Here is a 16,596-nt window from a genome sequence, read left to right as displayed (position 1 = left end):
GGAGATAGTGAAAGCAGAAAAAATATTTGAAGAAAAAATGGCTGAAAATTTCCCAGATTTGAGGAAAAACTTTACACATTTGAGAAGCTCAATGAATTGTTAGTAGGATAAACACAAAGAGATTCACAAGCAGACACATCATAGGAAAAATGCTGAAAGACAAAGAGAAAATCTTTAAATCAAGAAGAGAAAAATAAATCATCACTTACAAGGTAACCTCAGTAAGATTTCTTTACTTCTCAGCAGAAACAGTGGATGCCAGAAGACATTTGGATAACATAGTCAAAGTGTTCAATTAAAAAAAAAATTGTCAACCAAGAATCATATACCCAAGAATGTTATGTTTCAAAAATGAAGACATAACAAAGACATTCTCATATAAACAAAATTGAGAGAATTTGTTTCCTGAAAACCCATCTTACAAGAAATACCAAAGGAATTTCCTCAGGCTGGAAGCAAGTAATCTCAGACAGTAATTTAATTCCACATGAAAAAACAAAGAACACCGGTAAAGGTAATTATATTGAAGATAGTATAAATGCATATTTCCTTTTCTTTCTACTCCTAGCAGAACTAAAAAACTTGTATAAAATAATGTGTATATATTTGTGTTTTGGTCCTTTAGCATATAGAAACAATAGCTCACAGGAGGAGTATGGGAACAAATCTGTGTTGGGCTAAGGAAATGACTGCAGATGTTAACTTGAAGCCACAGGAACAAATAAGAGAACCAGAAGTGGTAAATTAGAAGGCTAATATGACAAAAGCTATTAACTATATCTTTTTATTATTATTATTTTTAGAAGATGTTGGGGTAGGAGTTTATTAATTAATTTTATTATTTATTTTTGCTGTGTTGGGTCTTCGTTTCTGTGCGAGGGCTTTCTCTAGTTGTGGCAAGCGGGGGCCACTCTTCATAGCGGTGCACGGGTCTCTCGCTATCGCGGCCTCCCTTGTTGCGCAGCATGGGCTCCAGACGCGCAGGCTCAGTAGTTGTGGCTCATGGGCCTAGTTGCTCTGCGGCATGTGGGATCCTCCCAGACCAGGGCTCGAACCTGTGTCCCCTGCATTAGCAGGCAGATTCTCAACCACTGTGCCACCAGGGAAGCCCTATTAACTATATCTTTGATCTCCTTTCTTTTCTCAGCTTGTTTAAAAGACATAAAATTATATAAGGTAATAATTATACAATATATTGTTATATTTTTAATATTTATAGATGAAATTGTGTATAAAAATAATACCATAAAAAAGGGGAAAAGGAATAGAGCTATATAATAGTAACATTTCTATATCTCATTGGAATTAAGTTGCTATATATCTGAATAGATTCTGATTGACTAAGATGTATATGTAAGCCCAAGGGCAATCACTAAGGAAATAAAAATATAGTGTAAAAAATCATTAAAGAACTTAAAATGTTACATAATTATGTAACATATATAAGCATGTAACTTAAATATTACATAACGTAACATAGTCACGTAATGTAAGAGAAAGTAGAGGACGAATAGAAGAACAAAAAAGACATGAGACATATAGAAAAAAATAGATGGCAGACATGATCCAATTGTATAAATAATAATGTTAATTGTGAATGGATTAAATGATCCAGCCAAAAGCAGAGATTGTCAGGCTATATAAAAAGATAAGATTCACTTGTATGCTATCTATAGGAGACATGCTTTAAATTCAAAGATACAAATAGATTAAAAGTAAAGGATAGAAAAAGATATATCATGTAAATAGCAGCCATAAGAAAGCTGAACTGGCTATGCTAATAGACAAAACAGACTTTAAAATATCAATAAATAATGTCTCCAGAGATAAAGAGGAACATTTTAAAATGATTAAAGAATCAATCCAGGCACTTCCCTGGTGGTGTAGTGGTTCAGAGTCCTCCTGCCAATGCAGAGGACACAGGTTCGAGCCCTGGTCTGGGAGGATCCCACATGCTGCTGAGCAACTAAGCCTGGGCACCACAACTACTGAGCCCGCGTACCTAAAGCCCATGCTCTGCAACAAGAGAAGCCGCTGCAATGTGAAGCCTGCACACCGCAATGAAGAGTAACCCCCACTCGCCACAACTAGAGAAAGCCATAGCAATGAAGACCCAACACAGCCTAATTAATTAATTAATTAATTTTTTAAAAAAAGAATCAATCCATCAGGAAGATATAGCAATCACAGACATAGATGCCCTTAACATCAGAACATCAAAATATATAAATAAAAAACTGGCAGCAATAAAGGGACTATTAATGGCAAAGTTAACGATTTTAATAACTTACTTTCAATAATGAGTAGAACCAGTAAGCACAAGATCGGCAAGGAAATAAAAGACCTGAACAACACTATAAACCTACTAGACCCATAAAACATATAGAACACTCTACCCAACAACAGCAGAATCATGCATTCTTCTCAACATCAGATGTAAGAGTCTTTAGAAGAGATGATATGCTAATAAAATTTTTAATGATTTAAATTATACAAAGTATGTTCTCTAACCACAATAAAATGAAATTAAAAATCAATCACAGAGAGAAATTTGGGAAGCTCACAAACGTGGAAATTAAACAACACATTCCTAAATACCCAATGGGTCAGAGAAGAAATCAAAAGGGAAATTAGAAACTAATTTGAAATGATTGAAAGTGAAGACACAACACACCAAAACTTATGGGGTGCAGCTAAGGGAATGCTTAGAAAGAAATTTATAGCTGTTAATGCCCATATTAGAAAAGAAGAAAGATCTCACCTGTAACCTAACCTTCTACCCTAAGACACTAGAATAAGAATATACTAAGCCTAAAGCAAGAAGATGAAAAGAAATAATAAAGATTATGGTGGAAATTAATAAAATTAAGACTAGAAAAACAACAGAAAATTAATGAAACCAAAGTTGATTCTTTGAAAAGATCAGCAATATTGACAAACTTTTAGCTAGACTAAGAAAAAAGGAGATAATGCAAATTAGTAGAATCAGAAATGAAAGATGGGCCATAACCACTGAACTTACAAGAAAAAAAGGATTATGAAGGAATATTATGAATAATTGTATGCCATTAGATAATCGAGATGAAATGGAAAATTTCCCAGAAAGACACAAACTATCAATACTGACTTCAGAACCTATAATAAGTAAAGAGATTGAATGAGGAATAAAAAACTACCCACAAAGAAAAAACTCAAGCCCAGATGGCTTCACTAGTAAGTTCAATTAAACATTTAAAGAAGAATTAATACCAATAGTTCAGAAACTCTTCTGAATATAGAAGAGGAAGGAACACTTACCAACTCATTTTATTGGGCCATTATTATCCTGGTACCCAAACAACAAAAACATCACAAAGAAAGAAAACTATGCCCCAATGTCTTTTACAAATATAGATGCAAAAATACTCAACAAAATACTAGCAAATCATCTCCATCAATGTATTAAAATAACTATATACCATGACAAGAGATATTAATTCTAGCAATGCAAAGTGTAACATCTGAAAATCAATTGTTGTAGTATACATATAAAGAGACTAAAAATCAAAATCCACAATATCACCTTAATAGATGCAGAATGCACATTTGACAAAATACAACACCTTTTCATAATAAAAACACTAAAAAAATAGGAATAGATGTGAACTTCCACAACCTAATAAACAGCATCTATGAAAATCCCTCAACTAACATTGTTCTTAATGGTGAAATGCTGGATAATTTCTCCCTTAAATCAGAAATAAGAGAAAGATGTCTGCTCTTGCCACTTTTATTCAACATTGTACTGGAGGTTCTAGCCAGGGAAATTAGGCAAAAATGAAATAACAGGCATCCAGATTGTAAAGGAAGATGTAAATTTTCTTTATTCACAGATGATATGACCTTGTACATAGAAAAGCCTAAGTACTCTTCTAAAAAAAAAAGTATTAGAACCAAAAGCAAGTTCAGCAAGGTTATAAGGTACAAGGGATTATAAGTTCACTCTACAAAAATCAACTACCAATAACCAATTGAAAATGAAATTAAGAAAACAATTATATTTACAATAGCATTAAAATAAACAAAATACTTAGGGATAAATTTAACAAAAGAAGTGGAAAACTTATACTCTGAAAACTACAAGACATTGTTGAAACTTTAAAGAAGATCTAGATAAGTGGAAAGAAAGATATTTCATGTTCTGGGATTGGAAGGCTTAAATTGTTAAAATGACAGTACTCCGCAAACTGTAATGTAATCCTTGTCAAAATTCAAATGGCCCTTTTGAATATATGGACAGGCTGACATTAAAGTTTACATGAAAACCCAGGGTACCCAAAATTGCCAAACAATTTTGAAAGAGAACGAAGTTGGACTACTCACAACTTTGTTTTCAAAACTTACTACAAAGCAACAGTAATCCAGACAGTGTGGCACTGGCATAAGGTAGATATAAGGATCAATGGTATAGAATTGAGAGTCAGAAATAAACATTTATCCATGGTCAGTGGATTTTTGATAAGGTAGTCAAGACATTCAATGCAGGGAGGAGTAATCCCTTCAGCAAATGGTGCTCAGATAACTGGATAGCCACATGCAAAAGAATGAACCTTTACCTCACATCATATACAAAAATTAACTCAAAATGTACCAAGACTAAAATATAACAACCAAAACTATAAAACTCTTAGAAGAAAACATAGGGATAAATCTTAGATTTGGCAATGGATTCTTAGTTATAACACCAAAAGCATAAGCAATAGAAGAAAAACATGGACAAATTGGGCTTCATTAAAATTAAGAAATTTTGTGCATCAAAAGACACTACCAAGAAAGTGAAAAGACAAACCACTGAATGGGAGGAAATATTTGCAAATCATATATCTATCTGATAAGGGACTTGTATCTAGAATCTATAAAGACCTCATAACTCAATAATAAAAAGACATATAATTTAATTAAACATGGCAAAGGATCTGAATAGACACTATTCCAAAAAAGAGCTACAAAAGGCCATTAAGAACATGAAAAGGTGCTGAACATAACTAGCCATCAAGGTAATGCAAATCAAAGTCATGCCTATTAAGATGGCCATAATCAAAACAATGGAAAATAAGTTTTGGTGAGAAAGTGGACAAGTTGGAATCCTTATACCCTGCTAGTGGGAACATTAAATGGTGCAGCCACTTTGGAAACAGTTGGGCAGTGCCTCAAAAAGTTAAACATAGAGTTACCATATGACCCAACAATTTTACTCTTAGATGTATATCCAAAAGAAACGAAAATATATGTCCACACAAAACTGTGTAAACAAATGTTCAGAGCAGTATTATTCAGAAAAGCCCAAAGATGGAAACAACTCAAATATTCAACTGATGAATGGATAAGTGAAATGTGGTATATCCATACAATGGAATGTTATTCTGCTCTAAAATGGAATGAAGTACTGATACATGCTGCAACATGGATGAACCTTGAAACATTATTCTATGAAAAAAGCTAATCACAAAAGACCACATATTATATAACTCTTTGTATACAAAATGTCCAGAGTAGACAAATATATAACAGCAGAAAGTACAGTAGAGGTTGCTTACGGCTGGGGGTTGGGAGCATAGGAGAGTGATAGCTAAAGACTACATGGTTTCTTTTCAAAGTGATGAAAATATTCTAAAATTGGCTGTAGTGATGGTTGTATAATTGTCTGAATATACAAATGCCATTGAATTATATACTTTAAATGGATGAACTGTATGATATGTGAATTAATAGCACAGTTTTACACACATTGAATGGTTAAGAAATAAATGGTTAAGTAACAGTATAATAAATATGGCATTTTACCATGAACAAAATTTTAAGGTTGCTTCTGGAAGTGGTTGAAGGAAGGTTATCTGAAATAAGATGGGATGGAGAGTTGTTATACCAAATGTGGATGGCTGTAGTTCATAACACATACACATAACACAGCTGGTGGGCAATGGAGGTATGTGCATTTGTGCTTTTTGTGCACTTCTACATGACTGAATCAGCTGAAACTGGGTATACTTTTCTGCATTCACTTTTGTTTCTTGCAGATGAAATCATACATGGGCAAATGCAAAATTCATGTTATACTCAAATTTTTCCCTAATATATCAATTGTGTTGGATCAAAGTCAAATATTTACAGCAAGCATTATAACACAGTTGACTGTAGCTATTCCCTTATATTTAAAATGTCTTTGGTAAATAAACTCAAAATGGATTAAAGACCTAAATGTAAGACCAGACACTATAAAACTCTTAGAGGAAAACATAGGTAGAACACTCTATGACATAAATCACAGCAAGATTCTTTTTGACCCACCTCCTAGAGTAAGGGAAATAAAAACAAAATAAACAAATGGAGCCTAATGAAACTTAAAAGCTTTTGCACAGCAAGGGAAACCATAAACAAGATGAAAAGATAACCCTCAGAATGGGAGAAAATATTTGCAAATGAAGCAACTGACAAAGGATTAATCTCCAAAATATACAAGCAGCTCATGCAGCTCAATATCACAAACAACACAGTCCAAAAATGGGCAGAAGACCTAAATAGACATTTCTCCAAAGAAGACATACAGATGGCCAACAAATGCAGGAAAAGATGCTCATCATCACTAATCATTAGAGAAATGCAAATCAAAACCACAATGAGGTATCACCTGCACCAGTCAGAATGGCCGTCATCAAAAAATCTACAAACAATAAATGTTGGAGAGAGTGTGGAGAAAAGGGAACTTTCCTGCACTGTTGGTGGAAATGTAAATTGATATAGCCACTATATGGAGGTTCCTTAAAAAACTAAAAATTGAACTATCATATGACCCAGCAATTCCACTACTCGGCATATACCCTGAGAAAACCATAATTCAAAAAGAGGCATGTATCACAATGTTCATTGCAGCACTATTTACAATAGCCAGGACATGGACACAACCTAAATATCCATCAACAGATGATTGGATAAAGAAGATATGGCACATATATACAATGGAATATTAGCCATAAAAAGGAACGAAATTGAGTTATTTGTAGTGAGGTGGATGGACCTAGAATCTGTCATACAGAGTGAAGTTAAGTCAGAAAGAGAAAACCAAATACCGTATGTTAACACGTATATATGGAATTTTAAAAAGCAGTACTGATGAACCTAGTGGCAGGGCAGGAAAAAAGATGCAGACGTAGAGAACAGACTTGAGGGCTTGGGGGGAAGGGGAAGCTGGGATGAAGTGAGAGAGTAGTATTGACGTATATACACTACCAAATGTAAAATGGATGGCTAGTGGGAAGCTGCTGCATAGCACAGGGAAATCAGCTTGATGCTTTGTGACAACCTAGAGGGGTGGGATAGGGAGGGTGGGAGGGAGGCTCAAGAGGGAGAGGATATGGGGATATATATATACATATAGCTGATTCATTTTGTTGTACAGCAGAAACTTACACAATATTGTAAAGCATTTATACTCCAATAAAGATGTGAAAAAAGTAAAAGATAAAATGTCTTTGGTAATCATATAGTTAGCTTAAAAAAAACTAGACTGGTGGCACTGTGGTTGAGAGTCCGCCTGCCGATGCAGGGGACACGGATTCGTTCCCCGGTCCGGGAAGATCCCACATGCCGCGGAGTGGCTGGGCCCATGAGCCATGGCCGCTGAGCTTGCGCGTCCGGAGCCTGTTCTCCGCAATGGTAGAGGCCACAACAGTGAGGGCCCGCGTACCAAAAAAAACAAAAACAAAAACAAAAAACAAAAAACAAAAAACTAGACTGACAATCTTTGACTTTAGTTCATTTACATTTAATATAATAACTAATGTATTTAGGTTTATGTCCACCATCTTGCTATTTGTTTTCTATTTGTTTAATCTTTTTACTGTTGATTTATTTCTTCTTTCTTTTTATGGATTAATTTTTTAAAAAATCGACTTTTGAAGAGGAATTTTAGGATCACAGCAAAATTGAGTGGAAGGTACAGAGATTTCCCTTATACCTCCAGCTCCCGCACTGCATAGCCTTCCCTATAATCAGTATTACCCACCAGAGTGGTACATTTCTTACAATGGATGAACATACATTGACACATTATTATCACACAAAGTCCATAGCTTACTTTAGGGTTCACTTGTGGTGGTGTACATTCTATGGGCTTAGACAAATGTATAATGACATGTATCCACCATTACAGGGTAGTTTCACTGTCCTGGGAAGGTCTGTGTGTCATAGGTAGACAGGAGGAAGAGGAGGGACTGGAGTAGGAGTCTCCTGAGTCCTGGGTCCTCAGAGGGACTTGATGTCCCCAATACTTGGGCCATACCCCAGGAAGGGGTCACGAGATGATTATTGGGGGGATATCTCAGGGCACAGAGGCAGTGCCTTGTTTGCTTGGGGCTGGCCCAGGAATAATGTGGACACCACAGAGATGCCCATGTCCAGCACAGTGCTGGACACCCCAGCCTGTGCAGAGTAGACAAGCGAGGCCCAAGGGAGATGCCTGCAATAACAGGCCCAAGGTAGCCTCCCAGAGATAGCTTTGTACGGTGCATGCCAGGAGGGCAAAACAGAGGTCCCGGAACTGGTTACCATAGCACATACCCAGCAGGTATGGCCTGGAGGAGCTGTGGTCACAGTTGGAAGCCACAGCGGAGAACTGGACTGGCCAGCCACATACCAGTGGTCCAAGACAGGAGATATTAAGCCTGCTGCTGAAGCATGAACTTCAGGGAGCCTCTATGACATTCAAACTTAGATCACCTTCAGGGAGGAGGGGAGACGATGCAGAGTGAGGGAAACCTTGACAGACCAAGCATTTACTAAAAGGAGATTGAGTTAGCTTGGGGGAGGATCTGAGAGTCAGTCTAGAAATCGTTTAACAAACACGTAGGCACAGGTTTGTTTACAACGTCTGTGGAAATGAGGATTGGTGCTTGAGAATAATTTCATCCAATTATGGGTAAAAAAACATATTTCTGTGCCTCTGAGTTACAATCTGTGTATGGCAAAACCTCCACATTTTCAAGATAGGAGCCCCAAGAAGAGATTTTTGTTAAATAAATTAATATAGCTGCATGGCATGGAATACCAGGCAGCCATTAAATGGAGGAGATTGCTTTATATGCGCTGAGAAGCCCATGAGATATTGTTTGGTGATAAAAAGCAAATGGCAGAGAAAAATGTATAGTGTGATCCCCTTTAAGTAAGAAAAAGGAAGGAAGGGAGGGAGGGAGACAGGTGGGGAGGATGAATGATAAGGACCTACCACTGCCACATAGTCAGGGTGCTGCTGCTCCAGGCCTTGGGCCCATCTGAGTGGAGGAAGAGGAAGACCCCCGTAGTAGAGCCCCCGCACATACCAGCAACCCTGACCCCACCCTCACAGGCCACCCTGCCTGTTGGTCCCCATGCCCTCCCACTGCAGAGGGCATGCCTGTGACTTCATTTCCCCCAAGATTGGCCCACAGTACCCCATCTTCAGATAGCTAATGGTCTGTTGTGGGAAACTAGATTTGATTCTTTCTACCTGGCTTTGGGTGATCAATTGGAATACAATCAGGTTTTCAAGTGGTTCCATTTTGTTTGAAGTAATGTGCTTTTGAAGACCCTGCATAACAAAAATATACATTTTTCAAGACTAATTTTTCCCTTAGACTTGGGTATGTGTGTGCTCTTGGTGCTCACTTATCTGAGGCTATTGTCATGCATTTCTACTTTAGTACTGTCTTTCCTCTTCTCCACATTGTCTCTTATACCTTACAGACTCTCTTTCTTGGATTATAGCATGGCTTACTGTGGTAGAAGTTTTGTCTGCTTCATAACATTTTACCACATGTAATTTCAAGCGCTGATTGTGTTTCTCACCTCTGGCACGAGCGCTGCCACTAATGGATACCAAGCTTACACTGTGATAAGAATTTTAAAACTGCATAGTCACAGAAACCACTTACAGATCGTGAGATGCAGGGATACAACCAACAGTCTGGCTTACAAGATTCTAAACAACTATGGCAACAATTTGGTTACTGCCTAAATGGTGCCACCGTGTGGCCATATTGTGCTCTGGGACAATGTGCTGAATACTGGTGATCTTTGAAGATCATAACCCCAATTAATTTTTTTAATTTAGAGGGATTCACATTACCCTCAAAAATTGTTCACAAGGTGAGGATTTATGAATGATTTTTAGTATGAAATTTCAAATTTACATACTTTATACCTTTAGAAAAGAAGAGTGCACGAGGAGACTTAAACTTTGAGAAGAGCTGTGTAGACAGTGTGTCAAGAGGATCTGTTTTTCCTCTTTCCACCTGTGCTGGGGTGTCCAAAGAAGAAAACCCTTCATTAGAGCATGTGACAGATCCAGTAATGGTCATTACATTTATCAGGTACTGACTGTGGCCAGCCTCAATGCTAAGCACTCCATGCATTTATTTAATAATTTACTTATTCGTTCAACTGTTATTTCTTGCATTCCTACCAGGTGACAGGCACTCATGATACAGGGAAGAATCAACAGGAGTTCCTCGTGTATATAATATACACTATATAATCTACTGGCTTCACCACAACCCTGTGAGGTAGGTACTATGTTAATCTTTGCTTTTTGTATTGGGAAACTGTGTCATGGAGCAGTGACTTGAATCAGTGGTTGGGAGATGCCTCTGCCATCCATGGTCTCCAGCAGAGGCCATCTCCTGGGGGATGGAAGGGCCACACATGGGAGGAGCACTGCCTGGCACGCCAGGAGATCTCCATGTCTCCATCTTCTGTGGATTTTCCACTCACTCACTCACTCATTAGCTTCTGTATAAGGAGCTCTTGAAGACACACATGAACAATCAATTAGGGCTACTTAGTGGGAACCTTAAGTTGGAAGGGCCTTGAGAGGTGATTCAGTTCTCCCTCCAACCTAGCACAGCATCCACTGCAGGGGGGCTTCTGCTTTGGCTTGTGTATGTTCAGTTTTAGAGGACTCAGCCCTTGTAAAGCAGTGGATGAAACAAGCCAAGCTTCCCTTTATATTTGAAGAAAAACATAGAAGTCCTATAAAGAAGTGAATCTTCAATTTCAATTAGTATTTTATCCACTCGTGAAATTAAGACTTAGATATTTCTTTGCCTAAAATGCCAAATACTTAAAACATATAGATTGAGTAGTCCCTTCAGACCCTCAGAACTGTCAAGATCTATCATCTACTATATATTGGGGAACTGATGGTTTGTTGCATATGAGCTAGGTCTATTTCCGGGCCCTCTGTTCTATTCCACTGGTCTATTCATCTATCCCTGTGCCAGTAACAAACTATCCTAATTATTATGGCTTCAGAATATATCCTGATACCTGACAGAGCAAATCGCACCTCTTTATTTTTCTCTTTGCGAAGTCTCTTGGCGATTTCAAATAAATTTTGTGTGTCTGTGTTAATATAGGTTTTATTATTATTTACCTATGATGAGATGACTGCTATTGAAAAGATCCCAGGAAGAGGGAACACACTGCCACACCATGGGGGCTACAGAGGGAAGCACGGGCATCAGGGATGAGGCAGAAAGAGGGGGAGAAACTGTGGACACGAGCCTTTATTGTAGTTTTTGCAGAAAGAAATCGGTAAAGCAGGATAAGCAGATTTAGGATTGGCTAGTTTGAATAATTTCAGTGAGCTCTGGAGCATAGGGGTTCCCCTAGTTGTACAGTACCAGCTCTGGGTGATTAGGGCAAGTGGACCAGAGTGTGAGAGCCTATTAAGGAGGTGGATTGGGTCATTTGAATATGAAAGAAATGCTCTCAGGTGTGGTGTTTATTATCTCTAGGAATTGGCTAACCCTGGGAGGGAAAGTCCCTCCAGGGTTAACAAGACCTCAGATATCAAAGCATCAGAATCCAGAAAATAAAAGACATGAGTAATACCATATCCATTTTAAATTATTTTAAAATTTACCTGTAATAAATTCTGTGATATATAGTTTTATAAGTTTTTCAAATGCATACATGGGTGTATCAATTACCAGAATCATGACACACAACAATTCCATCAGTTCCCCAAATCTTTCATTCTGTTCCCTAGCCCCAACCCCTGGCAACCACCAATCTAATTTGCCTTTTTCAGAATATCGTATAAATGCAATCACACAGTAGGTAGGTAATATTTGGAGTGGCTTCTTTTACTTAGAATAATGCTCTTGAGTTTCATCTAACTTATTGTGTATATCAGTAATTAGTTCCTTTTTTAATGAGGTAGAATTCACTCAACAAAATTGACTGTTCTAACCATTTTAAAGTGTACTATTCAGTGGGATTTAGTACCATATAATGTTGTGCAGTCATCACCACTATCTAGTTCCGTAACATTTTCATCTCCCCAAAAGGAGATGCTCTACTTATGAAGCAGTCATCTCCTTCCGCCCTCTCCTCATCCCTTGGCAATTACAAATCTGCTTTTAATCTCTGTAATTTGCTTACTTTAGATATTCATACAGATAAAAACCATGCAATTTGTGACCTTTTGGTCTGGCTTCTTTCACTTAACATATTGTTTTGAGGTTCATCCATGTTGTAGCATGTATCAGTACTTTATTCCTTTTTGTGACTAAGTAATATTTTATTGTATAGATAGAGCACATATTGTTTACTTATTCATCCATTGATGGATTTGTGTTCGCCTTTGGCTATTGAGAATAGTGCTGCTCTGAACAAGTGTGCACTTGTATGTATTTCATTACTTGTTTTCAATTCCCCTGTGTACATACTTAAGAGTGGAATTGCTGGGTCACCTAGTAATTCTAGCTTAATTTGTTTAGGTACATCAAACTATTTTCCACAGCAGCTGCACTGTTTTACATTCCCACCAGCAATGCATGAGGGCTCTAATTTCTCCAGGTCTTGGCCAACGTATGTTATTTTTTGTTTTGTTGATTATAGTCATCCTAGTGCATAGTGTCTCGTGATTTTGATCCGCATTTCCCAAATGATTAATCACATTGAACATCTTTTCATGTGCTTGTTGGTCATTTGTATATCTTCTTTGGAAAAATGCCTATTCAAATCCCTTGCCCATTTATTAATTGAGTAGTTTGTCTTTTTGTTATTGACTTGTAGGAGTTCTTTATATATTTTGGATACAAGAACCTTATCAGATATATGATTTGCAAATATTTTTTCTCATTCTGAGGATTGTCTTTTCACTCTCTTGATAATGTACTTTGAAGCACAAAATTTTTAATTTTGATGAAGTTCAGTTTATATTTTCTTTGTTGCTTATGCTTTAGATGTCATTTCTAAGAAACCATAGTTAAATCCAAAGTCACAAAGAATGACCCCTTTTATTCTATGAATTTTAGAGTCTTAGCTCTCACATTTAGATCTTTGATCCACCTTGAGTTAATTTTTATTTATCATGTGAGACAGGAATCCAATTTAATTCTTTCACATGTTGAATATCTAGTTGTCTTGGTACCATTAATTTAAGAGACTATTTTTCCCCATTGAATTCTTTTGGGCACCCAGGTTGAAAATCAATTGACTACAAACATATGAGTTTATTTCTGGACTCTCAATTCTATTTCACATATCTCTGTATCTATTATTATGCCAGTACCACACTGTGTTGATTACTGTTGTTTTGTAGTAAGTTTTTTGTTTGTTTGTTTGTTTTTAACACCTTTATTGGAGTATAATTGCTCTACAATGGTGTGTTAGTTGCTGCTGTATAACAAAGTGAATCAGCTATACTATACATATATCCCCATATCCCCTCCCTCTTGCGTCTCCCTCCTACCCTCCCTATCCCACCCCTCCAGATGGTCACAAAGCACCGAGCTGATCTCCCTGTGCTATGCAGCTGCTTCCCACTAGCTATCTATTTTACGTTTGGTAGTGTATATATGTCCATGCCACTCTCTCACTTTGTCACAGCTTACCCTTCCCCCTCCCCATATCCTCAAGTCCATTTTCTAGTAGGTCTGTGTCTTTATTCCCGTCTTGCCCCTAGGTTCTTCATGACCTTTTTTTTTTCCTCTTCCTTAGATTCCATATATATATTATGTGTTAGCATACGGTATCTGTTTTTCTCTTTCTGACTTACTTCACTCCGTATGACAGACTCTAGGTCCATCCACCTCACTACAAATAACTCAATTTCGTTTCTTTTTATGGCTGAGTAATATTCCATTGTATATATGTGCCACATCTTCTTTATCCATTCACCTGTTGATGGACACTTAGGTTGCTTCCATGTCCTGGCTATTGTAAATAGAGCTGCAATGAACATCGTGATACGTAACTCTTTGAATTATGGTTTTCTCAGGGTATATGACCGGTAATGCAATTGCTGGGTCGTATGGTAGTTCTATAAAATGGCATCTTTCTGAAGTCCATGATGGTCACTTTATCTACAGACAGACACTAAGTAAAAGCTGTGGCGAGGCGGTCGGTGGGCCCGCCGCAGCGGGCGCAGGTGAGGCGCTGGGACTCGGCGGGCTCCGCAGCAGCCGCCACCGCCGCCAAAACAACACGGCGGCGGCGGCCGCAGCCGCCGCCGGCGGGAGGGGCGGGGCCCGGACGCTGGTTGGGGAAGCCCGAGCGCCGCGGCCTCCAAGCCGGCGGGGGCCGGGCATGCGCGGACGGCGGCGGGCGCGAGGGCCACCGCGAGGACGCTGCAGTCCTTGTAGTAAGTTTTGAAATCAGGAGGTACAAGTCTTCCAACTTTGTTTTTCTTTTTCAAGATTATTTGGCTATTTAAGTGCCCTTGCAGTTCAGTATGAATTTAGGATTGGCTCTTCCATTAATTTTTTTTTTTTTTTGCGGTACGCGGGGCTCTCACTGTTGTGGCCTCTCCCGCTGCGGAGCACAGGCTCCGGACGCGCAGGCTCAGCGGCCATGGCTCACGGGCCCAGCCGCTCCGGGGCATGTGGGACCTTCCCGGACCGGGGCACGAACCCGCGTCCCCTGCATCGGCAGGCGGACTCTCAACCACTGCGCCACCAAGGAAGCCCTCTTCCATTACTTTTTTAAAAAGCTGCCATGGGATTTTGGTAGTGATTTCATAGACTATGAGGATTGCTTTGAAGAGTACTGGCATCTTAACAATATTAAGTCTTCCATATCATGAACAGCAGGCATCTTTTTATTTACTTAGGTCTTTAGTTTCTTTAGCATTTTTTTTTCAGTTTTAATTGTACAAAACTTACACCTCCTTAGCTAAAATTTTTCCTATGTATTCTTTTTGATGCTATTGTAAATTGAATTGTTTTCTAAATTTCATTTTTGGGTTGTTCATTATTAGTGTATAGAAATACAGCTGATTTTTGTGTCTTGATCTTGTACCCTGCAGCTGTGCTAAATTCACTTATTCGCATTAATATCTTCGTGTGTTTGTGTTGATTCTCTAAGATTTTGTATAAATAGGACCCTGTCACCTTTGAATAGAAATAATTTCAGTTCTTCCTTGTTAACTTGAATGCATTTTATTTGTCTTTTTGACCGAACTGCTCTGGCTAGAACTTCCAGTACTATGTTGGATAGCAGTGGTGAGAGTGGCAGTCTTATCATGTTCTTGACACTAGGGGGAAACTTTCAGTCTTTCATCATCATTTTTAATTGAAATATAGTTGATTTACAACATTAGTTTCAGGCATACAACATAGTAATTCAGAATTTTTACAGATTTATACTTCATTAAAAGTTATTACAAGATAATGGCTATAATTCCCTGTGATATACAATATATCCTTGTTACTTATCTATTTTACACATTGTAATTTCTCTTAATCTCATACCCCTAACTTCCTCTCCTCCTCCACTTCCCTCTCCTTTTTGGAAACCGTTAGTTTGTTTTCTATACTTGTGAGTCTGTTTCTGTTTTGCGTATACATTTGTTTGTTTTATTTTTAGATTCCACATATAAGTGATATCATACAGTATTTGCCTTTCTCTGACTTATTTCACTAAGCATAATATTCTCTAGCTCCATCCGTGTTGCTGCAAATGACAGAATTTCATTAATTTTTATGGCTGAGGAATATTCCATTCCATACCACATCTTCTTTATCCATTTGTCTGCTAATGGGCACTAGGGTTGCTTCCATATCAAAATATCAGAGTGTTTTGCCTATGTTCTCTTCTAGAAGTCTTATAGTTTCAGGTCTTATATTTAGGTCTTTAATCCATTTGGAGATTATTTTTGTGTATGGTGTGAGGAAATGTTCTAATTTCATTGTTTTACATGGAGCTGTCCAGTTTTCCCAGCACCCCTTGTCAAAAAGACTGTCTTTTCTCCATTGTATATTCTTGTCTCCTTTGTCATAGATTAATTGACCATAGGTGTGTGGGTTTATTTATAGGCTCTCTATTCTGTTCCATTGATCTATGTGTCTGTTTTTGTGCCAGTACCATGCTGTTTTGATTTACAGTAATCTAGTCTAGTAGTCTAGTCTGAAGTCTGGGAGGGTGATACCTCCAATTTTTTTCATTTTTCTCAAGATTGATTTGGCAATTTGGAGTCTTTTGTGGTTCCATATGAATTTTAGGGTTATTTGTTCTAGTTCTGTGAACCATGTCATGGGTATTTTGATAGGGATTGCATTAAATCTGTAAATTGCTTGG

This window comes from Tursiops truncatus, chromosome 3 (assembly GCF_011762595.2).
Source record: "Tursiops truncatus isolate mTurTru1 chromosome 3, mTurTru1.mat.Y, whole genome shotgun sequence".
Lineage (NCBI taxonomy): Eukaryota > Metazoa > Chordata > Mammalia > Artiodactyla > Delphinidae > Tursiops > Tursiops truncatus.
This window is presented reverse-complemented; position numbering follows the sequence as displayed.